We start from the raw sequence: 25,687 nt of genomic DNA, 5'->3' as shown, positions 1-25,687 counted from the left end.
TTTGCGTGGGAAAAAGCAACCCCTTCCTGATTTCTAACTAATGCATGTGCCAATCTTTTGTGTTGTTCCAAACCAATTTTCATCTTGAAGTCCCTGCTGCATTCCTCATATATCCATTCCCTGCCTGGAGCCATTTCTCTCTTTCCCTGCATTTAGGAAAGTGACAAACAATATCATGATCATTACACTTTTTTTTTTCCATATTAAGCACACTGAAAACAAGCCTTCCTTTACCCCTGGGCTACCCTCAGATATTCAATCAAGCCCAACACACAGTTCACCCAGGTACCACAGCAATTCCAACGTTCTTGCCTCTGTGACACCATGAAGGTGGCAATTCCAACGTTCTCCACTCTGTGACTGCACAGATGCGGCCGCCCCAGTGTCCCCCTCTCTATGACACAATGGCAATGGCATCCCCAGGGTTCTCCTCTCTGTGACATGACATCGGTGACAATCCTGATCTTCCACTCTTTGTGAGATCACAGTTGTGGCAGCCCTAAATCCCTTCTCTGTGACACCACAATAGTGGAAGCCACAACGTTCTCCTCTCTATGACACCAAAGCAGTTACAGCCCCAGTGTTCCCGTCTCTGTGAGAACACAGCTGTGACACCCCTATTCCCCCTCTCTGTGACGCCACAGAGGTGGCACCCCAAACATTCCCCTCTGTGTGACACCAACACACTGGCAGACAAGAGAATCCCCTCTTTATGAGAAAACAGTGGTGGCTACCCAATGTTCAAATCTCCCACATTGGTGGCACAGCCAACATTCCCCTGTCTATGAAGACACAGTAGTAGCAGCCCCAACATTCCCCTCTCTGTGACACTGCAGCTGTGGCAACCCCAACATTCCCCCGTCTGTGACACCACAGTAGTGGCAGCCCCAGTGTTCCCCTCTCTGTGACACCAAAGCTGTGGCAATGCCAATGTTGTAAATGATCAGATCGGTAGCCAAATGGATAAAAAAAAATTCATAAAAATTTATTAGATCGACAACAAAAATAGAATTGTGAAAAAAAAAACCCCACAGCTAAGACAGCGTCAACCCCGGGTCTCGGAGCTGGGTGAACCCTGGAATCGTCTGACAGAGTGTCAGCATCTCCGTGGTGGTTCACCCCGATTGTTTCCCGCAGCTGGCATATATACCATTTATTCTGCCTGAGGCAGAAATGACAACAGACTACTGCATGTCCCTTCATATGTATAACTGGGACTATACAGATTCAAACTTATACAAAAGTCCAGAAATCCAAATGGCTCATCTAAGCTTCCCGGGGTAACTTTCTTCAACATGTAACAGGGATGTCACCGATTTCGATGCAATCTGTCCAGGTGCAGTCTCTGGTGAGTGCCTGGCATTCCTGGGAAATTGGTGCTGATTGCCCAGGAAGGTCCCATTCACAAGTTAACAGACTCGATGCTATCTGAACGATGTCCGGGAAATATTTGCATAGACTTGGCTCCTGGCCAGAGCAGCGGACAACCTGATTTTATCTGGATGATGTCCGAGAACGTTTTGAATAAAAAAATACTCTGCCTTTGGCTTATGATGGTCAGAAGCAGATGTCGGATCTTTATAATATTTTATACTCCTATATAGCATGAATTATCTATATTATATACTACACCCTTCCATGGTGCCCCGGCTGGGGGAGCTGTTCTTTAATCCCTTCAGGGCCAAGCAGCTGCAGGGCAGAGCTGGCCCAGGGGTTGGGCTGGGCTCTGGCAGCTCTGGCAGGGAAGGAGCCTGGGGCCACAGGAGCAGCTTGGGCTGGCACAGCTCCAGCAGCAGAGCGGTGGGCAGGGAGGGAGGGAGGCAGTGCTGAGGGAAGCCCTGCTGCAGGGCAGATGGAATAGACAGAGCAGGAGATCTTTCTCCTTTTTAATGCCTTTATTAAGCGATCAGCTCAGGATGGGGGGAGGGGGGGGAGTTTGACAGGTCCACAGTTCCCTGCCACTGCTCCCAGCAGTGACTCGGAAAAGGCGGAATGTGCAGCTCTGTCCCCTAGGGGGTACAGCCAGGAGTCCTGTCCTCACGAGGGCAATGGGGGTATACCCCGGATTCGGTTTAGTTTGCCGGTTCAGGAGTCGTGGACCTGACTGACTTTTCTTGTAACCGGGGCGAGGGGCGACTGAGGTTTTCAGCGTCTCTGCCGGCTTCAGACCTCGCCCCTGCTGTCCAAACACCACCTTGACCTCTCAATTCTGCTTTGGCTCGTCTCTTTTGGGTTATTTTCCGGGATTTGGTGGGGGTCCCGTCCCATTGCAGTCTGGGTTTTGAGATAAATTTGCATGTCTCCTGAGATTCCCCCTCCCTTCCCACCATCCTGGGGGGTTGTTATCCTCTTGGCAGCAGGCAAGGGTGGTACTGAAAAAAAGAATTCTCCACAATAGAGGGTTAATGACGATACTCAACAGGTGATTACAACATTTAACCAACAAAAGAACTCTTGGCCAGCGATCAGTTCCCAGCTTAACTTTAAACTCTGCAACCCTTTTCTTAAAAAAACGGGTAACTCTTTTTTTACTCATAACAGCAGATGTGGCACCTGCCGGGCCTGCCCTGCAGGGCAGACACTGCCCTCAGCAGCACAGCTCTTGTGTCCCCTCCAAGCCAGCACAGCCCTCAGCCCGGGGGCTTGGGGCCCCGAGTCCCTCCTTGGCCAGCAGAACAGCTCCAGAGATGAAGAGCATCTCTCCCGCCATGTGCCCATTCCCTGCTGACCAGAGCCTGAGGGCCACTGTCCTGCCCTGCTGCTGCCTGGCAGGGGCTGGGCAGGGCTGGGCAGGGAAAGGCTTTTCCTCAGGCCTGGCTGTCTCTCCTTGCCTTGCCCTGGTGCTCCTTGCATTGCTGAGGGTCTCTGGAATGGCAGTTCCAGCAGCAGGGTCAGGCCCAGCCCTTGGGCTCCTCCTGTGCAGGCTGAGCACAGCAATGGGGTGTCCCAGCTCCCTGTGCCCGGGGAGCTCTGGGCAGGGCAGGCTGGGAGGCTGGCAATGAGCCAACTCTCCTCAAGCAGTGCCATGGACAGGACCCTTGGTGTGTCCTCAGGATGCCATCCAAGCTGTGAGCTGCCTCCAGGTGACACTAGGGGACAGGAGTGTCCTTGGCCAATGTGCAGCTGAGACTCTGAGAAAAGCTGAGCCAGTTTGCTCTGCTCTCAGCTGTGTTGTTAGCGTTCAGGAACACATAATCACGGAAAATGATTATATGCAGGTGCTTTTATTGAAGAGCTCTGGGTGTCAGGAGTACAAACCCAAATCTGACTCCGACATGGGTTCGGGATGAACATGTTTTTATATTCTACCATTATATAACTTTCATGTTAATTATTAAACTTATATTGCTCTATTGTATACATAGATTTCAGCCAAGCATAGCCTCCTTAGATTAGGAACATACAGTTTCTCATGGTTCTTCTTATGATTATACAATAATTAATTTTAATTACTAAACAATCATCACATCTAACAATTATATAATTTATCATACTACTTACGCAGGTGAAATGCAAAGCTTAACATTTCAGAGTTTTATCTTACATTTTTCCAGGGCCCCACTATCAGTGTCAGGCTGATTTTCAGGGGAACAAAGGGATTGCCCTCGATCTCAGAAAGGGCAGCTGGGGACAGATGGAGTGAGACAGATGGGACAGAGCACCTCCCCTCACCCTCCCCTGAGTTACAGCCAATGCTCTTGCTTTGCACAGATCTCTCTGATCTCCTTGGGCACAGCAGTGTAGTATATGATGTAGATAATTCATGCTTTGGAAACTGTATGAAAATTATAAAGATCCAACCATGCATCTGACCCCCATGGCCAGAAGCAGGGCTTTTCATTTCCAAAAGATTTCCCGGACTCGCCCAGATAAAATCATGACCATTAACGAGTGAATGAGTCTTTCCTGGGTGATCACCGACCATTTCCCAAGAATGTCCAGAGCATTCACCGAAAAACACCTGGGAGAGATTACATCGAAAAGCGGCGATGTCCTGGCTACAGCTGAAAGGAAGACAATTCCGAGGAGCCAAGACAGCCATCCAAGGCTATGGACTGACTTTTGTACGGGACTGCATCTGTACAGTTCCCGTTATACATATGTAGGAACTTACAGAAATCTTAGGTCACTTCTGCTCCAGGCAGAATAAACTGTATATAAGCTGGCTACCTGGAGCAGTTGGTGTGACACTCTGGGGAGATGCTGACACTACATTGGCTCGACCTAAGTTCACCCAGCGTCAAAGTCCGGGGTTGACGCTGTCTTGGCTGTGGCCATTTTATAATATTTTATTTTTTTTGATTGTCGATCTAATAAATTTATAAAATTCTTTTTTATAAATTTGGCTGCTGATTTGATCATTTATAACAAATTTGTGACGGCCCAATGTGATCTGATATTGGGGTCCAGGAACCCCTTTTCCTGCCCGGGGGGTGCCCCGCTGGTTTTAGCGGCCAGGACGGGAATTGGATTTTGGAACCAACCAGATCCAAAAAAAAAAAAAAAAAAAAAAAACAAAAAAAAAAAACCACAAACCAGAGCCACGGGCAATGATTGGAGCCGCGTGCTAACAGAGCCACAGCCAAGGGAGATAAGGGCCCATTCTCGACTCAGAAAGATCTAGAGAGATCTCTGAGATCCGAGGTTTTTTTCATCCGTAAAAATCAACGTGCACGAAGAATTCCACGCAGGAAAAAGACTGTAAGTATTGCGTGGTTGGGTGGAGCGTGATCGGACTCGTGTGTGAGACGTGACATTGTCACGGAGTGAGTGCAGCCCCACGATTGAGGTTCCGCTATCCCGCGAGGGAAGAAGCCAGTCAAGGGGGAAGCAAGAGGTTCTGGTTCGAAACACATGACACCTGGGGCTTGGGAAGACTCTAGGGGGAAACCAGTCACGTTTGGGATCGGAAGGGGATAAGCGAGCCTGGAAAGGTCCAGAAACCTACACGGCTTCTGAAACCGGAGAAACAGGTGAGAAAGTCTACCTACAAGTCGACAGGGTGGTCAACTGTCCGACTTGGTCAGGCTGGAGACTTTTCGCGAGCCGGGAAACCCGACATTGGAGAAAGGATTGGGACTCGAGACGAAAGTCCCAGGAAGACAACAAAAGGTAAGGAAATTTGTAACCTTCTTTGAGAAAGTGGGGTTGGGAAAAAGCAAGGGACAAAAGAAAACTCAGGAGAAAATCCCTCAAGTCCCCGGGAGATTGTTACCAGAAATACCCCGAGACAGCCCTCTGGGGTGGATGCTGGAACACTGGGATGAGAATCCACAAAGGTGAAGAAAATCCAAGGAAAAGATGATTCATTTTATTAAGGAGAAATGGGGAGGGAGGGAAATCGGACAGTACGTGGTTTGGCCAATATTCGGCACGTTTGAAAGTTGGACCTGTGAGTCTTTGTTTGACCACGTGAACGGTCGCAGTCCGCAGGACCCGGAGGAAATCGAGTATGCACACATGTGGAAGCATGCTCGCCCGAGTCTGTACCCAGTGAGAGCCTCCTGGCGTGCGGCGAAAGCAGGGAGGAAGTGAGAACCATTGGAAAATATTCCACCACCTTACCTTGTGGCTCCACAGCAGCCAGGTCCCGTGCTGGCACAAGTGGCGCCAGGAATGCCTCCCGAAGTGGAGGTGCCGCAAGTCCAGGCGATTGCATCACCACCACCACCAGAACAAGTGGCAGCATCCGCTCCTCCACATGGCCACGCAGCTGCAGAGCAGCCGCAGCCACAAGTATCCCCGAAGGTCGAGGAGAAGGGGGCGGGTGTCCCCAGAGACGACTCTCCCCCAGCACGCCGAACTAGGAGGAGAACGAGGAGGTCGACCGCGGGGGAAAGTGGGGATGAGGAGGAAAAACTTGGTATCTATCCCTTAAGGGAGGTACCGACGGCCCCAGGGGTGATTGGATATGTCCACACCCCGATTGACACCAGTGATGTAAGGGCGTTCAAAAAGGAGATGGGAAAGCTGATAGATGACCCATTCAGAGTAGCAGAGAGGTTGGATGAATTTTTGGGAACAAGCATTTACACTTACGAGCATCTCCAAGCGATCCTCAGGTCGTTATTTATTAACGAGGAGAGAGACATGATCCGGTCAGCTGCGATCAGGGATTGGGAAAAGCGGAACCCAAACGAGGGGTCCAGGGAGGAGCGGTGGCCGAACCAAAAGCCATCTTGGGAAGCCCAGACAGAAGAGGGGTGAGATAAATCTGAGAAATATGGTGATTCAAGGGATCAGGAAGGCGGTACCGAAGGGGCAGAACATGAGCAAAGTGCTCAGGGAATGCCAAGGGAAGGATGAAACAATCACGGAGTGATTGGAGAGACTCCAGAAGGGTTTGAGGATGTATTCAGGGGAGGACCCTGATTCCCTGGTGGGGATGGTGTTGTTGAAAACTCAATTTGTGGCAAAATCTTGGGAAGATATTTGGAAGAAGTTAGAGAAAATAGATGGTTGGCAGGAACAAGAGTTGCAGGAATTGTTGCGTGAAGCTCAGAAAGTTTCCATGCGCCGGGATGAGGAAAGGCAGAAAATACAGGCTAAAGTCCTGGTGGCAGCGGTGAGAGAGGCTCAGAAACAGGAACGGGGAAAAGATGCGGCGAAAAAGGCATCAACAAAGAAGACAGGTCCATCTCAGGCTCAGGGCAAAGATTCCAGGGAGCAAAAGCATGAGTTTGAATGTTACTACTGCAAACAAAAGGAGCATATTGAATGAAATTGCCCCAAGAGAGCCAAGGATCAGGCAATGTTCCAGGAAGATTAGAGGTGTCAGGGGCTTTTCAATTTGGGTCCCAGAACATCTAGGGAGCCCTTGATAAAATTAAAAGTGGGACCCTACAAAGAAGAATTACAGTTTATGGTGGATTCAGGAGCAGAGTGGACGACGGTGTTGGGGAAGATGAAACAGGAAAGCCTTACAAATATGATTGCCTGGCAAAAGATTTTGAGAATATAGAAACTATAAGCGAGATTGAAATGAAAGCAAGCTTTGACATCCCTTAGTTACTGAACAACAGGAAAACAATGGTGTGGCCGGCTGAAGGTAATCCCCTTTTGATGAAACAATACCCTCTGCAAGCAGGCAGGTCCAAGGGTCAGAGCAGACCCTGCCAGCTTGGCAGAAGGGGTCTGAAGAGTAGTTTTTAGGGTTTAAAATGTAGCACAATATGGTAATGTAGTGATTCTTATAGGCTGTATGTAAATGCTATAGGATTTGTATGTTGTACTAGATTGGTTAGTGAGAATCAGAATATTCAACACAGAAGATGATGTATTGTAATGGGAACTTTGCTGTCTTATGCTCTTGCTTTTGCTCTTGTTCTCTTGCTCTTGCTTTTACTCTTGCGCCCTTACTCTTACTCTTGCTCTCACTTTTCTGTGCTCTTAGCTCTTGCCTTTTACATTATTACCCTCTCACTTTCTGTTTTCTCTCAGGCCTGCTCCGAGCTGCAGCTGGCAGCTCCCAGCAGGGCCCTGTACCCACGCCCTTGGCAATAAACTGCAAGTTCCACGACTTGGCTTCAGAGATCTCTCGTCTCCGTCTGTCCCGTTCGTGCTAACCCCCAGTCCGCCTACACGACGGTGTTAAAAATACTGAAGGGATGCTCTTTAAGCGATGATTCCATGGTGGTGACAGCAGCAAAAGGGGACCCTTTTGAGGTCCCAATCATAAAAAACATTGAAATAAGCACAGGAAACAGAAGACACATTGGTAACATTTTAGTAGCTAAAGGTGCAGATTTTAACTTGTTGGGGCGGGACATGATGGTTGCTTTGGGGGTTGGGCTAGCGGTGGAGAAAACTCAGCTCAAAGTGAGACTTTACAGCCTCACTGCCCCTGATGAGGAGAAAATAGACCCGAGGGTGTGGTAAGTCCTGGGAGAAGCTGGGAGGTTGGACATAGAACCGATTTGGGTGGAAATTGAAAGACCCGAAGACCCTGTGAGGGTCAAACAATACCCCCTCTCCATGGAAGGGAGGAGGGGTTTGAAACCAGTGATTGATGAATTAATAAAGAAAGGAACATTAGAACCTTGCATGTCAAGACACAATACCCCAATGTTGGCAGTGAGAAAACCGGACGGCAGCTTTAGGCTTGTGCAAGATTTACGGGCTCTGAATCAGAGAACTAAGACTCTGTTTCCCACTGTCGAATCCTTACACTTTGTTAAACAATCTCTCCCCTGAAGATACGTGGTACAGTGTGATTGATTTAAAGGATGCTTTCTGGACGTGTCCTCTGGATGTGGGCAGTCACAATTATTTCACATTCCAATGGGAAGATCCGGAGACGAATAGGAAGCAGCAGCTCAGGTGGACTTTGTTGCCTCAGGGCTTCGTGGATTCTCCAAATTTATTTGGACAGGCACTTGAGCAGGTTTTGAGTGAGTTTGTACCCATGGAAGGAACAAAGCTTCTACAATACGTAGATGACTTGCTGGTTGTAGGGAAAGGGGAGGAGGAGGTAAGGACAAACACAATTGGGCTTTTGAATTTTTTGGGGGGAAAAGGGATTGAAAGTTTCAAAATCGAAATTGCAGTTCACGGAACCGGAGGTCAGATATCTGGGACATTGGTTAACAAAGGGAAAAAAGAAATTGGATCCAGAGAGGGTGTCAGGAATTATTGCCTTACCACCCCCGCAAACAAAAAAGGGAGGTCCGGCAGCTTTTGGGATTGTTGAAGTATTGTTGGCAGTGGATTGAAAGTTATAGTGACAAGGAGAAGTTTCTCTGTGGGAAGCTCACCACAGACAGGATCAAATGGACACAAAAGGATGAAGAAGAGTTTAAGGGGGTCAAGGAGGCGCACATGGCAGCGCCAGCGTTGAGCCTCCCTGATGTCAGGAAACCTTTTCAGTTGTTTGTGTGTGCTAGCAACCTCACAGCACATGGGGTGCTGACGCAAGACTGGGCGGGGATCAGGAAGCCTGTAGGGTACTTGTCCCGGCTTTTGGACCCGGTCAGCAGGGGCTGGCCCATGTGTTTGCAGGCTATTGTAGCTGAGGCTTTGCTAGTGGAGGAAGTGAAAAAGGTGACTTTTGGAGCACCCCTGGTAGTATTTGCGCTGCGCAATGCGCGGGGCATACTACAACAGAAAGCGGACAAGTGGCTCACAGATGCAAGGTTGCTGAAGTATGAGGCCACTTTGATTCATTCACAGGATTTGGAATTGAGAACAACGACTGCGCAGAACCCTGCACAGTTTCTGTTTGGGGAAGCGGCGGAGACACTAGTTCGTGACTGCGTGGAAACAGTCGAGCTGCAAACCAAGATCAGGGAGGATTTAGAAGAAGAAGAACTAGATGAAGGGGAAAAATGCTTTGTGGACGAGTCAAGCAGAGTGGTTGAAGGGAAAAGAAAATCAGGATACGCGGTTGTGGACGGGTTGACAGGGAAAGTGATAGAGGCAGGTCCCCTGAATGCAAGCTGGTCGGCACAAGCATGCGAATTGTATGCGGTTTTGAGGGCATTGAAAAGACTGAAAGGGAAAAAGGGAACAATTTTCACTGATTCGAGGTATGCCTTCGGGGTGGTTCATACATTTGGAAAGATTTGGGAGGAGAGAGGGCTGATCAATACAAGGGGAAATGAACTAATGCATGGGGAATTGATCCGACAAATCCTGGAAGCACTGAGAGGGCCAGAAGAAATTGCGGTGGTCCATGTGAAAGGGCATCAGACAGGAATTCAGTTTCGAACCAGAGGGAACAATTTGGCGGATCAGGAGGCCAAAACTGCGGCACTTAGGGTGGTAAGTACCCCAGAGATTGAAAGAGAAGAAAACCCTGAGGATTCCCCTCAGCCCTCCCCAAAGGAAATTGAATGCTATGAAAAGATTGGAGGTGAATTGAAAGAAGGTAAGTGGAGGCTACCTGATGGGAGGGAATTAGTTTCCAGAGGATTTACTCGGAGGATTGTGCAAAGGTTGTACCAGAAAACATACACTGGGGGGCACAAGCCCTGGCAGAGCAATTTCTAAAATTTTTCGTGTGCAAGGGAATTTATGAATTGGCGAGACAGGAGGTACAAGGGTGTTTGATTTGTCAAAAGATAAACAAATCAAGAGCCAGGAAGGCTGCCCTGGGGAGTCGCCCCATTGCGTACCAACCATTTGAAAGAATTCAAGTTGATTTTACTGAATTGCCAAAAGTGAGAAAGTTCAAATTTGTATTGGTGACTGTAGATAAATTGACTCATTGGGTAGAAGCCTTCCCCAGCTCTCGAGCAACGGCGCAGACGGTGGCCAGAAAATTGTTAGAGGAAATTGTAGCCCAATATGGGGTAGTGAATTACATTGATTCAGATTAGGGGACACATTTTACATCAAAAGTTATAAATCAAATGGCTGATGCTTTGGGCATTCAGTGGGAGTACCACACTCTGTGGCACCCCCCGAGTTCAGGACAAGTGGAAAGGATGAATCAGACTTTGAAGGCACAGTTATCAAAATTGATTTTGGAGACAAAGATGTCCTGGTTGAAGTGTCTGCCCTTGGCTTTGCTTAATATCCGAACCATGCCTCATTCAGGGACGGGGCTCTCACCGTTCAAAATGCTGTATAGGATGCCATACAAGCATGGAATGCTGGTGGGACACCACAGATTTGAGAATGGTCAGATCCAACCATACCTGGTTGCGATCAACAGAAACTTAGAGGAATTTCGAAAACAGGGAATAGTGACACAGAGTGCTCTTCTGGGGTTCACTATTCACAAATTTCAGCCTGGGGACAAGGTGTTTGTAAAAGTGTGGAAAGACGCACCGCTCTCTCCTCACTGGGAAGGTCCTTTTCTTGTGCTCCTGACAACAGACACGGCCATTCGGACAGAGGAAAAAGGCTGGACACATGCGTCTAGGGTGAAGAAAGCCAAGCAGCAGGAGGAAGCACCTGACTGGAGGGGCACTTCTTCCCCCGGTGACTTGAAGATCCAACTCCAACGTCCTCGTAAATGACCAACAGCGAGCGGATAAGTTGTATACTGTCAGATTGTGTATGCTATCCGTCTGTACACCTTAAGTGTGAATATTGTCAGGGGGCTTTTGTTGTTCATTGCAGAAGGGGACAGAGGCCAAAGGGACGGTGTACCCAGTGTTTAGAGGAGGAGCTTGAATTGACTGACTGTATCCTGACCTTAGCCACCAATTTGAGTATCATTGAATTAGATTCTCAGGAGTGGTTTCGTATTTTTCAAAATGGGGTGCATGGGAAGCTTAGATCTCAAGCAGAAATCTTAGATGTGGAGCGCTGGAAATCCATCAGGGACCTGTGCGGTTCTGATGCAATCAGGGAGTCACGGTGGGGCGCCTTTAAGAGGAGGTATGCGGCTAAGTCCGAGGGCGTCTTCCCTGAAGAATACTCCTGCTGCCGCGAAGATGGTCTTCCTCGCCGCTGGTGGCACCCCAGGGGGCGGAGGCAAAGGCAGAGGAGTACGCCTAGTGGGAATCCTGATTGGCCTGAGCCTAGTCATGGGCGGGACGCAGAGTCTGCGCACTGAGGTCCCCAAGAAAGGCGGAAGCGAGAGCTCCACAGATGAGTGCGAAAAGTGCACTCAGGTGGTCCCAGTCGCAGGGGACTGGGGACACTCGGCATACCAAGCCCCAGAGGAATGTCTCAGAGGAACTGGCAGGTACTGTTGGAGAAATGGCACTCGGGTGAAATTATGTGAATTGGAAATCGGGACTTGGTGTATCAATCCCGAGGCTGGGTTAAGGAACGGACAGTCAAATGATCACAAGCACCAAATGAGGAAACGAAGCATGGAACTGATGTCAATCCCCATTTGTAACCAGTGTAACCGAACCATGTGGGTCGGGGGGAAGACAGAATCTATTTTCATTGCATATCACCAGGTGAACCCACTGTGTTATGATAATGTAAGGCTGGAAATATGCATGATGAATGAGAAAATGTACTGGATGGCGAAGAATATGAAATTTGACAGTAAGATTGCCCTGAACAAGGACCCGCTCATATTGGACCTGGCACCGGCAAGCGATGACAGGTTGTGCTTACAATATGATAGGGTGGTTTGTTTTGCAAAAAATAAAAATAATGAGGATCCTGAGGGAAGGATGAGAGAGATAACTCAGGAGCTGAAACGAAGGGAGTCAGAATCGAGAAGACAGAGAGTTGAACATGAACAATTGAAAACATTGGGCAAACAGTATAAAATACTGGAAAGACAATATGTTGATGGGGAATTACCTTCCCCAGACAAAAACCTGTTCATTGATTTGATGCAAGAAATCGCAACAAAATTGAGTTTGTCAAATTGTTGAATTTGTGGGAGGCTGAAATCTGCAGAAAAATGGCCTTGGAAAGGGGAAGGTTAGGCTCCAGAACAGCTCTTGAAATGGGACAATCCAAGGGTCTCAAAACTGGCGCAGAGACCCGAGGGGTGGATTTTAGATCAAAGAGTGATTAGCACAATCTGTGTCAGTCAGGAGGGAAGAGAGTACACCGAAATGGTGGGATACACTCTGTGTGCATCTACCCTGACGGTGAACTCAGACATGAAAAGCAGAGCCTGGCACCCAGCCCCTCCTTTGAGGTATTGGAGCCGAAAAAAACAATACAAATTGTGAATAGAACAAAAGAATAGGATTGTGCTGGGTCAAAAATCCAGGAGCCAACCCTTTCCAGTCCTTGGAGAGTATAAGGGAATACTGGGGAGACCCAGGGAAAATAAATCTTAAGTGGAAAGCCCCTGATGGAATTTACTGGATATGTGAGAAAAAGGCATACAGTGAGTTACCCTCAAGGTGGAAGGGGTCATGCTCTTTAGGCATGATCCCACCAGTTTTCTTTACTGTCCCGAGGACAAAAAGTAATCTGTTAGGGGCTCCGTTATACGAGACCCTGAGAAGGGAGAAGAGGAGTCTGAAAAAGATAATACTGGTGATAAGTGGTAAACAAGCTTGGGGAGAGGAAGAGTGGCCAGCGGAACGAATAATTGATTATTATGGGCCGGCCACGTGGGCTCAGGATGGAAGTCACGGGTATAGGACTCTGATTTATCTACTGAACAGACTGATTAGGCTGCAAGCAGTTATGGAAATTGTTTCAAATCACACCTCCGAAGCCCTGGATTTACTAAGTTGGCAGCACACCCAGGTATGGGCTTTTGTGTACCAGAATCGAATAGCTCTAGACTATTTGCTGGCTGAGGAAGGGGGAGTGTGTGGAAAATTCATTGAGTCAGAATGTTGTATCGAGATCAATGATTATGGAGAGACCATAAGAGGTTTGGTGGCCGAAATCAAAAAGGTGGCCCGTGACCCGGTCCAAAAGTGGAATTCCATTTTACACATGGTGGGACAAACTATTTGATGGGGCATGGTGGAACAAAGTGATGTTTCTTGTGCTCTGTTCAGTAGCCGGAATCCTATTCCTCCCTTGTCTGATTCCATGCTTTATCAGACTGATCCACTCTGTGGTCCAGGGGATGCAGATTGCAATAATTCCTGTAGATTCTGAGGGAGCTTCCGGAGACAACGCATCCAAGATCATGCGGTTGAGAGAAGGAAAGTAGGCCGGCAATGCTGCAGAGGCATTGGCAAAATTTGAGAAACAGACAACTGTAGAAATGAATAATGTGATATATCAGGGCATCCCACAAGGTGAGTACCGAGTAGTGTAAAGGAGTACTCCATTTGTGAGGAACCCTTAATGGTGATGGAGGTAGGAAATTAAAAATTTAACAATTTGTGAGCATGAATTAAATTGGTGAAAAAAACGGGGAGGGATTGTAGTATATAGTAGAGATAATTCATGCTATATATGTGTATAAAATATTGTAAAATCCAAGTTATGGCTTTGACCACCCCGGCTGGGAGCAGAGTCTTATTTCTATTCAATTAGTTCCCGGACAATGTTAAGGTAATATCAAGTCTGTTAACGTATGAATGAAACCTTCCCGGGCCATGATTGCTGACTTCCCTGGAATGTCTAAGCCACTCATGAGGACTTGCACCTGGGAAGATTGCATCTACCAAACTCAAGCACCGGCGCCACTCTGCTACATGTGAATGCAGGCTCTTCTGAAGAGTTCAGACAACCATCCAGACATCTGGACTGGCTTTTGTATCTGTATGGTCCCAGTTCTTCATGTGAAGGGACACAAAGGAACATTCGGTCATTTCTGCCTTGAGGCAGAATAAACTGTATATAAGCTAGCTGCATGAAGCAGTCGGGGTGAACCACTGGAGAGATGCTGACACTTTGTCGGTCGGATCTCAGTTCATCCAGCGCCGACACCTGGGGTTGACGCTGCCTTAGCTGTGGTGGTTTTTCAAAATTCTATTTTTGTTAATGATCTAATAAATCCTTGTTAAATTTTATTATAAATTTGGCTGTCAATTTGATCATTTATAACACATGTTGCACTACTTCTCCATGCTATGAATTCCAAATGCATCTCACCTCTCAGATGAATGCGTGAAAAACGCCAATCACTTGTTTTTTAAATTTTTAAATATTTAATAGTAATAAAAACAGTTATAAAAATAGCAATACAATTAGAGTAATAATAATTCAGGCAATTTGAATTAAGACAATATGAGACAATAAAAACAACGAGTTACGGACATCTGGGTACCTTTTTCTGGGCAGCACAAGCCCGAAAAAGGACACCTGTTAACAAAGGATTAACCCTTAAAAACAACAGCCTGTTGCATATTTATACACTTCATGCATGATGCATAAATTCCATTCAAACACAGGATTCGGCCTGGTCATCGCCAACTTCTTCCTCCTAATCCTAACAGCGCCTTTGAGGCGGGAAGAAGTTCCGTTCTTCTGATAAGGGAGCAATAAATTCTTTTTCTCCGAAAGATTTAGGTGTCCTGTGGCTGCTATCTCGCTGCAAGTCCTTTCTTTAAAAAGAAGTATCCTACATAGCACAGTTTCTAGTTTAACAATTCTTATAACCTAAAACTATATTTAACACACTACTGAAGAGAATTAATACAGCATTACTTTCTAACACAACACTTATAATATTCGTTTTAATATTTGCGAAAAGCCAATCATAAAATACGCATTTTTCACAATCCCCACTCTTATTCTTTGTAAGTCATTTGGCTTGAGCAATATTTCTTGTCTACTTGCATCTTCTGGACTATGCTGGCAAAATAAAATATAGGATTACACAAGGAAGAATATCAAGACAGTTCGAAAATCTTAATTTCTTCTAATACATTCTCCCCCAGCTAAGTTTTAGCATTGTTTTCTAATTTTTGGACTGGTACCTGGGTTATTATATGCATATTTTTTTTCTTCTTTGATTCCTTTTGCTTGTTTCTAGAATGATTTTTCTGTGATCATCAATTTTGAACACTCTGATATATTAAACTTTCCACAAACACCCCTTTCTTTAACCAATAAATAGTCCAAAGCCAACCTATTCTGGTATACTACTGTTTTTGTTTGGCTTTGCTGACTTGATATTAACTCTAATGTCTGGGCGACTTTATTTGCTATCATTTCTATAACTGCTTGGAGTCTTGTTACACGACTCAACATACAATTTGGGGTCAATACAGAGTTAAATTTCTGTGCTGGTTTTACCTTTTTGTTTACTATTTGTTTTTGTTTTGTTTTGTTTTGTTTTTACCAAATCTTGAGCCGTACCTTTAAGATTAAATGTAAAACAAATCCATCTCTCTCCTTTTGGACATTCAGTTCCAAATCTATTACCACTTTTTCCTAAGTTTCTGGTAATCAAATAATTTTCTCCATTTTGCTTACAGGTTCTTAATTTGGATGGGTTATAACAGTGGCTGTTGACATAGGCGTGTGTAATAAAAGAGGAACTTTGGTTTCTTTCTATGTGATGCTTTCGGTAGCATTTGTGACACAATCTTGCTGGTATCCCGAAAGGGATAAAACAACAAATGAGTGCCAGAAACAGGAATAATAGAGGTCCAGTATGGCTTATACTCCCACCTCCCATGCCTGTGAGGTTGCAACCCACAGCAGGTGTATTTGATCTTCTTGGTGGCGAAATACAGAGGCCAATCTGGTCTTGCCCTCTATTTCCTTGTCACTTTCTCTTAACTAATTTCCAGGCAAATTGTTTTTGACACCCCTTAACTGTAGTTTCCCACCGTTCCTCAGGCATCTCTCATTCAACAGGCACTAATAATTCCCATCCATAAAACAAAGTTATTACTTTAACACTTTTTGCAATAAGAGCATAAATTTTGTGAACTACAATACTAATTATTCCCACAATTCAAGCATTCACTTATAACCCAGCTAGCATGTCCAATATTGGGATGAATCAAATAAAGTTTACAGTATGATACTGATGAAAGTAGTACTTCTCCTTCTTCCCTGTATAATTCATGGGCTAAGATCAGAATACAAAAACAGTCTTGACCCCTCTGTCTGAAGTATTCCTCCCCAAGGAGATGTTTTATTCAGGCAGTGCTCGGAACCACTGATATAAGCATTGCCTCATTTCTTAATTAGGTGTTATTCTTTGTACCTTTCTTGGATCATTTGGCTTTTCCCAAACTATTACCACTCAGTTCCTATTGGGAAGTCAGTTTGGTATCAGCCGGTTTAAATGTGATAGTTCATTCCTCAGGTTCCTTCACAAGTCTTTTGATTCTGCTGGCATGAATGCACCCTCTTTCTGTGATTCCGATTGTTGCTTCAGTAGTACCTGGAAAGGACTTCTTAATAACATAGTTATAAAAGAAAGACAATACTGCATTAACTTTTACCATTCACTTTTCTTCCAAACTTTCTCTTAGCCAAAAGCTTTCTCCACAGCAGCCTCTTCGTATATCCAGTTGTGCTAATAGTTGCAGAGGCAAATTCTTCTTTCTGTGAGTTACCGTTAGTTAAATAAGAAAGGCCAGACCAATTTTAACACGAGATGTATCACATCTATTGCTTTTTACTTTTTGGGCAACATTTAATTGTTTGAGCCTTACAAACCCATTCTTCAGGAAAAAAAAAAAAAAAAAAAAAAAAAAACCCAACTTCTTTTTAACAGCAAACAAAAAAAACCAAAAAAAACACCTTCTTACTTAAGAAAAACAAACCACTTTGTGAGGTTTGGAGAGTCAGCAATCTCTGCTCTGATTTTATCTTTTAGTGCTAGCCCCCTCCCCCTCTTTTCACAGCCTTGCTGTCAATGCTGTTCTTGCCCCTTCCCCCACTGCTGCCACTTTGCTGCAGTGCCGGAGCAGGGGAGAGCGGCCTCGGGCATGGGGACCCTGGGGGCATGCCTTGGGTCTCTTTTTCCCCCTTTCTCTCTCTCTCTCTCTCTCTCTCCCCACTTACCGGGGCCGACGCTGCCATCCTAGACTCGGGACCCCGACAGTCTGGGAGCCACCCCGGCAGTTCCCCACTGAGCCAGCCCCGCTCCTGGCCAGCAAACCCGTGTCATCTGCTCCCAGCACCGCCGCCGGGTCACCTCCATGGATCGGTCCCCGCCGCAGCCCCCGAGACCCCACCGCTCATAGGGAGCAGTCAGACACCTCCCAACCTTGGTAACCCCAAAACTTGGCGTCCTCAGGTGCTCCTGACATTCTTTTTCTTTCTATAGTCAACTTATCCTATTTTCCCTTCGAGGATGGCCCGTTCTGCTAAACCCTTTCCGGACCCCAGCTCAGCACTGAATAACCTCCTAACAACCATGTGTTAAGACACTTCCCTGCCTTTCATGCAAAAAACCTGCATTCACACTTCTGCTCTCTTCCAGCACCAAGATGCTATCATTCCACATTTCAACATCCCAGAGTTTGCCAACCACCCCCCTACTTTAACTTCTCTCTTTCTTCTCTTCTTACTTTTTTTTTCTTTGATTCAACACACCTCAGACGGTACGAGGTGCACTCAACTAATTTACTTCCAAAAGTAAGCTTACAACTTTCTTTTACTAGGGTTGCAGTAGCTGTTATAACTTAAATACATACTGGCTAGCTGTAGCTTACTGGATCTAACATCTTTGATCTATAAGCTACTAGATTTTTTACTCTTCCTCACTCCTGAATTAAAATTTTATGAGCTACTCCATTTTCTGTATTTATGTATAGATGATAAAGGATTTTTCTAACAAGGGTAAGCTTAAAGCTGGTACCTAGGCTAGTTTTAACTTCAACTCTTAATTTAACAATATCTTCCTTGGTCCATTTTATATCATCTCTCTTTGTCAATTTTTCATACACAAATTTTACTGCCTGTGTGTACCCCTCAATCCATAATCTATATTATTTCAATAATCTGAGTAATTTTCTGGTCTCCCTCTTTGAAGAGGGAGAGAGAAGGGATAAAATTCCTGCAATTCTCTCATGGTTGGGTTTCCAGCTACCTTTATTTATTAAGTGTCTAAGATATTTTACCTCTAGTTCTACAAATTGCAGTTTCCCTTTTGATACCCTTAGTTTTCTTTTCCCGAGAAAATATAAAAGTTGTATAGTAGCCTCTCTCACTTCAACTTCAGCCTCCTTAGATAGTAAAAATCATCCACATATTGGATAATTTGTATTCCAGGAGGAGTAGGGAAATCTTGTAGTATTGTTTCTAAAGTTTGCCCAAATAAGTTTGGAGATTCCGTAAACCCCTGTGGTAACTTTGTCTATCTTAATTGCTGCTTTCTCCCAGTTTTTGTTTTTTTTGGATCCTCCCATTAGGAGGCAAAAATATCTCCCATCCAAATTTTACTTTCCTCCCTCAATTACCACATCTTTAATGACCAGAACTGTAAAACTTTCTCCTTTTTCCCCTGTTTCTTCCACTGTATATTTGCTCACACTGTAGCCCTTTTGGAATATTCAACGGGCAGGTTCTCTCTGCCCTTGTCTACTACAAATTCCAATCTTTATTCTTGGGGAGCCACTTAGAAAGTTATCACAGGCTCCAGATGGTATTGGTCCCCTAAAAAAATAGAGCTTATGACCTCCCTATTCCCCCTCTGTGCCCATCTCTTTAAAGATTTTCAGATCTTCCGCTTGCTTAGGACCATTTTCCTATCTCTCTTAAGTTTATCTATTTAGTTGGAGTTTCTTCTTTTCCCTCTAAAAAGCTGTCCCTTAATAACCTTTTCTTGCATTTCACCTTTGATATGCTGTCTCATTTATTCCCTTGATTATGTAATTACAATAATTGTTCATGTGTTTACTCCCCTCATTATTTTGACTCCACTCAGGAGGTACAGTTAGCATTTTGTCTTCTCCGGGGGTTCTAGCAGATTACTTTTTTTCCCCCAAGCTTTTATTCCAGATATTCTGATTCACTGCTTTTCTCCCCAAGGAAAATATTATTTTTATTATAGACCGCACCTCTTCTAAAGCATAAATTTTTGGACTTTGAAATTGGTCCAATTGTTCAGCTATACCTATGAGATCCTCCAAATATCCCTTTTATTTGTTTATTAAAATGTCTGACCTCAGACAAAGTCAAAGGAGCATTTACAAACCCTGGTCCGCCCCCTCCTATGCGAACCTCTCTTAATGGAAATAGAGCAATCCCGTTATCCCATTCTTCTTGGATTTTTACCTTCTATAGCCTTTCTCCTGTATTTTTAGAAAGAATCAGGAGAGGGCTTTCTTTTAACTGAACTTTTAGTATTTCGATAAGGTGATTCCTTTAGAGAGTTCCCCTGACCATCCGGAGCTGCGGTTACCAAAGGAACGGAGCTCGGGGCAGGACGGGTGGGACTCGGCTTAGCTCTGGGTCTCGGCCCTCCGCAGGCGGGGTCTGCAGGCGGGATCGCCCGAGCGGTGTTCCGGCGCAGACCGAGCTGGAGCGTGGAGAGCCCCCGCATGGCCAATGGTGGCTGATCCGGCAGAGGCAAAGCCGGCGAGAGACCCCGGCTGCAGCGGCGGCAGCCGACCGGAGTCAGGGCAGCCGGGGATGGGACGGACGGGGCACACGGACTGTGCCGGAGCCGGCACAAGGGCTGGGGGGGCGGTGCAGCCGCCAACGAGTGGGGAAACAAACGGGAATGGATGAGGTAATCTTTTGTTCCCAGCCTTTTTCTCTCACCGTTTCTCTTTTATTACTCTTTAAAGATGTTATTTTCTTACACTCTCCACCCCCCCAGCATGTGGTATATTCCTTTTCTTCTGGATTAAAAGGTTTTTTACAAATAAATCCAGAGCTTAATGAAGCTAAACTTCTGCTTGGAAACTTTGAAATGGTCGACGAGCTAACTCACGACATTCTCATGTTGTTTTTCTCATCACCTTTTTATTTATCCTCTGGCAAATTGTACATTTTTCAGTTACTTGTTTTTCTACTCTAAAAATCCTAATGCACCCGTAGTTCCTTAAAAAAATCACACAAAGCCTGAGTATCCCACTGGGCTTTTTGATACATGTCTTTTACTGTTCCCTAGTAAGCATTTTAGTATCTAATTGTCTTCCATGAAGATTTTTCCATTTCCCCAATTTATTCATCACCTATCGTAATTCTTTCTTTCTTTCTTTTTTTTTTCCCCTCTGCTTCCCTAAATTTTGGAATTTCCAATTTTTCCTCATTTGGAGTTAATATTAACTCTTTCAGCTCTATTTTCTGCCGCATCTTTAGCTTCCTGATCTGCCAAAATATTTCCTCCTATTTCTAGGGTCTTTACCTTTTGGTCTCCCTTAATATGTACTATAGCCATCTCTCTTAGGTAATTTTTCTTAAGGTATGTGCTGCTCTAAAGGCATACCTTGAATCAATATAACTCCTTTCTTTTGTGTTAGATATTCTAGTGCTCTTTGTAAAGTATATAATTCACAAGTCTTGAGCCTTCTAGTTTAAGGTCAATTGGTTAATTTCCCTTTTTCTATAGTTTGCATGTTTCTCTCATCAACTTCTGCATGCCCTGTATTTTGCAAGGAGCTGTATTTCTGTTTGCTAACATAACTCCCAAAGGCCTATCTTGGGATATCTCTTCTAGTATACTTTTAGTCCCCTTTTTCCTCTATCCAACTTACTGGTTTTCTGCCCCATTCTCAATATTTTATCTCTTTGTCCCCTGTTTCTCTTCTTGACTTTTTACTAGCAACTTGAATACCGCTTTTCTTTCAACCACTTACACCCAAAACAAACCCCGTGTACACTCCCCCTGGCTTCAAGGAGAAGTGCTAAAGCTTAAAATGCATAATCCACAATACTCATACTTTCATTCATCTACATTCACTCACTTTTATTTCTCATTCACCTTCACACATTCCTTTACACCCTCAAGACACAAAGTGGATTCTTATCACCAGAAAATCACAGGTCCCTGTGCCCCCCACCCTTTGCCTTGGGGTTGGCCTCCAGGTCTCAGTACCTCCGGGCCTCCTGAAAGGGCCCTGACTCCGGTTGCCTCGGTTCCTGTTCACCTGTGAGGCTGTCTGCGTGTCACTCACACTCTTCAGGTATGGCTCCCTCACACACTGGAAGACCAATAGCCTGGTCTGCAGGTCACACACGCCCTTCGGCCACAGAGTCCCCACCTGCCCGAGGACACTAGCCTCGTCTGCGGGTAAACTGCCCCTCCCTTCCCACCCGCCTGGGAAGTTGAGGCTTTGTGTGTGACTCACTCTCACACACACAACAAGACAACAATAAGGTACCTTTTACTTTCACATCACCTATTGCAAGTTTAGGTGCTTCTGGTCAGTCCCAGTGTCATTGGATATCCCTCCATCCAGCTGTGTTGTCCAACCCCAGATACTCTTGGGTATTTTTCCCTCAATCCAGCTGTGTTGTCCAACCCCAGATCCTCTTGGGTATTTTCCCTCAATCCAGCTGTGTTGTTCACCCCCAGATGCTCTCGGGCATTTTCTGTCCCTTAACCCAGCAGTGTGGTACAACTACAGATGCTAGGCATTTATTTTGGCTGTGTTGTCCAACCCTGGATGTTCTTAGGGCAGTTTTTTTTTTTATCCCTCAATCTAGCTGTGTTGTCCAACCCCGGATGCTGTTGGGCAAAATTTTCACCCCTCAATCTAGCTGTGTGGTCCAACCCTGGATGCTCTTGGGTATATCCTCACTCCGGCAGAATTCTGCTCAACCCTGCTCTTGGATGCTATTGGAATTTAAATCCCTCAACCCCGCAGGTTTTTAGGGGCCCCTCCTGTCCCGTTTCCTAGTGGATTGGGCTAGGAAACCTTGCTCCCTACTTCCGAGGGGTCCAACACCTCCCTGAGACCCAGTCCCAGTTACCCCGGGGGATTCTTTCACTCCTCTTATCACTCACTTCGTCTCTTTACTGGCCGCTTTTCTCGCGAAAAGTCGGAAACGCAGCATGGGAGACTCCGCACTCACTTGGCAGGTCTGGGACAACCAGCCCGCCTCTCATTCACACACATTCATCTCCCCCACTGCCCCCCCCCCGAGAAATACTTACTAATCCCTTTTCCTTCCCGGGTACTTCGTGAGCACTACTAGTCTTAGGGGGCCAATTGCCGCGGTTTTAGGGAGCCTTTTTCCCTTCTCTTTGTTTTATTGCCTCCTTTTGTCCACCGATCGTAACCTGCGTCTGATGGTCACTCCAGGGGAAACAGAGCGAGGCTGCCAAATCGGGCAGGGCGCGCCTCCCCACTCTGACTCTCCCAAAGCACCACCAGCGAGGTGTGTTAACCATCCTCTGCTACCAATTGTGAAAAACGCCAATCACTTGTTTTTTAAATTTTTAAATATTTAATAGTAATAAAAATAGTTATAAAAATAGTAATACAATTAGAATAATAATAATTTAGGCAATTTGAATTAAGACAATATGAGACAATAAAAACAAAGAGTTACAGTCGTCCGGGTACCTTTTCCTGGGCAGCACAAGTCCGAAAAAGGACACCCGTTAACAAAGGATTAACCCTTAAAAACAACAGCCTGTTGCATATTCATACACTTCATGCATGGTGCATAAATTCCATTCAAACACAGGATTCGGCCTGGTCATCGTCAACTTCTTCCTCCTAATCCTAACAGCGCCTTTGAGGCGGGAAGAAGTTCCGTTCTTCTGATAAGGGAGCAATAAATTCTTTTTCTCCGAAAGATTTAGGTGTCCTGTGGCTGCTATCTCGCTGCAAGTCCTTTCTTTTAAAAAATGTATCCTACATAGCACAGTTTCTAGTTTAACAATTCTTATAACCTAAAACTATATTTAACACACTACTGAAGAGAATTAATACAGCATTACTTTCTAACACAACACATATAATATTCATTTTAATATTTGCGAAAAGCCAATCATAAAATACGCATTTTTCACAAATGACTTAGCGAGTTTTAGCCACTCTAAAATACCATGAGCTACACACAGTTTGCCTTGCCTTGGTTTTGTTGGAAAGCAATGCTGGAGCCATAAGCGCAGTGCTTATGCCGGTGCAGGTCGGGCCTCAGCAGGGACATTGCACAACGGCAAGGGAGGAGATTTCCACAGGCACGGGGGCGAGCATGGAATGGACATGCAGACAAATGGGAGAGTTCCCAGCTCAGAGAGACCCTGCAGAGGAGGGCATCTTGTCCCTCCTCAGGGCCTGAAAGAAACAGGGCAGGAGATCTTTCTCCTTTTAGTGCCTTTATTAAAAGTGATCAGCACAAGGCTGGGAAGCCCTTTAGGTCCTTTAGCAGTCGTCACTGCCCAGAGTGACTCAGAGTAGGAGGAAAGGGTAGCTTTGTTCACTCGGGGGCAGACCTGGGGATCCTCGCCTCAGGAAAGCACGGGGAGGTAGATACTCCTGGATCCCACTTTCCCACTTTCCCATCTAGAGTCCTGGCTCTAACAACCATCTGGTGAGGGGCCATTAAGGTTTTCAGCATCTCTGCTGGCTCCAGACATCACCCCGGATGTCTAGACACTATTTTGATTTCTTAATTTTGGGTTGGCTCGTTGTTTTTGGGGGTTTATTGGCTGAGTTTGGTGGTGGGCTTGCCCAAGTGCATCTTGGCTCCAAGGTTATTTGCATGTCAATTCCAAGGTCCCCTCCTTTCACTGTCGGAGAAAAGCCATCTACCTGGCTCAGGCGGGGTGGTACTGATACAATAGAGAATTAACGACTGACATTTGCACGTCAATCTCGTCTTTTCACCGTCGGGGTGCCATCTCCCAGGAAACAGCAGGGCTACGACTCGGGACGGTCCCCGCCCCTAGGACCAACCCGTGCGACCCCCGCGGGCCCCCACCCCGGCTCAGCCGGGACCCACGCCGCGGTGGGGGGGGCCGCCGTTCCCGGGGCGGGCCGGTCCTCGCTGGCACCACCCGTGGGGCTCCCCCGGCCCCGCCGGGACCCGTGCCTGAAGGGGGGGCACCCCACCGCTCCCGGGTCACCAGGCAGCGGCGGGATGGCTCAGGGCACTATCAAGAACAGGTAATTAAAAGGAAACTGTTAACAGGAGATTACAACACGAAATTATCAACAAGAAATAGTTAGAACTCCAACCTGGCAGCTATTGGTTTAAGTTGTGAACTCTGCAACCTTTAAAAAAAAATGGGTAACCTTTTGTTGTTCATAACAAGGCCCTTTAAGGGTCTTCAGGCCTCTTTGAAGAGGAGTTTTTCTCTCTTTAGGGGTTTGGGGGGGGAATCCCACTACTTCAAGGGTGTTTTTTCCTCCCTATTTTAGGGTGTTTTTGGGGCCGCAGTCACACAAGCGCCTTTCAAGGGGGGATTGTGATGGCTTTAAGTGACATTTTTATGGGGCCCCCACTCCAAGCCCTTGAGGGGGTGTTTTGCCTCGCAGGGTGGATTTTTGGGGTTCTCTCTACCATCGGCACTTTAAGGGCCCCCTCTTTGGTCGGGTCCCACTAGAAGTCCCCTTAAAAGGGCAACAGCACTGCCGTTGATTCCGACAGCGGAGCCCGGAGAGGGGTTGGAGATCCTGGTAAGGTTGGGGGTCCCAGGGGGTTTTTTGGGTCCCGGGAGGGTTTGGGGCTTCCTGGGTGATGGCAATGGGGACTCTGTGCTGGGTATAAACTGTTGTGGAGGGTTCCTGGGGGGTAGTTGTGTATACCGTGGGTTTTGGGGGTCATGGTGGATTTTTGGGGGTTCCCAGGGGGGGTTTCAGGGGTCTCAAAGGGGGGGATTTGGAGATGTCAGGGGGAACCCAAGGCTGTTTTGGGGTACCTGTCGGTGACAGAGATGGGGATCCCGTGCCAGGTATGAACCTTCTCGTGGGGGTCTGGAGAGGTGTTGGGACATCTGTGGAAATTTTGATGTCCTAGGAGGGTTTGGGGGCTTCTGTATCAGGTTTTGTGGTCTTGTGGAGCTTTTGGAGGGTCTAGGGATGGTTTTGGGGTCCCGGGGAGGTTGGGTTGTTCCAGGAGGTTTGGGGTTCCTGGGAGATTTTGGGGGTACCTGGGTGATGCTGGTGACAGAGCTGGGACCCCGTGCCAGGTATGAGCCCCCTCACTGAGCACAGGCAGCATCAGCGTGTTCAGGGGGATCCTGGGGGGCCCAGGGGGTCACCCCAACGCCCAGGGGACCCCAAATGCTAAGGGATCCCCGAACTCCCCTTAACGCTGGATCTGTTGCAGGCAGGGGGGCACCAGCACTCAGGCCCCATCCCCCCACCATCACAGAGGGGCTCTGGAAGAAATCTGAGGGGTCACGGACAGGTCGGGGGGACCCCCAAAGTCCTGGGAATTGAGGAACACAGGGGAAGTCCCAGGAATCCCCATATGCGGTTTATGGGTGATCCAGGAGGAGTTTGGGGGGGCTGGGTGGGTCATGAGGGACCCCCAG

The 25,687-nt window shown here is 46.5% G+C and overlaps 1 pseudogene; it reads right to left on the bottom strand.

Moving 5' to 3' along the window:
- LOC132334705 (zinc finger protein 850-like) overlaps positions 1–25,687 on the bottom strand; it is a 1,130,993-nt pseudogene that overhangs the window by 309,255 nt on the left and 796,051 nt on the right.

This window comes from Haemorhous mexicanus, chromosome 16 (assembly GCF_027477595.1).
Source record: "Haemorhous mexicanus isolate bHaeMex1 chromosome 16, bHaeMex1.pri, whole genome shotgun sequence".
NCBI lineage: Eukaryota > Metazoa > Chordata > Aves > Passeriformes > Fringillidae > Haemorhous > Haemorhous mexicanus.
The sequence above is the reverse complement of the archived record's forward strand: the minus strand, read 5'-3'. Positions and strand labels throughout refer to the sequence as shown.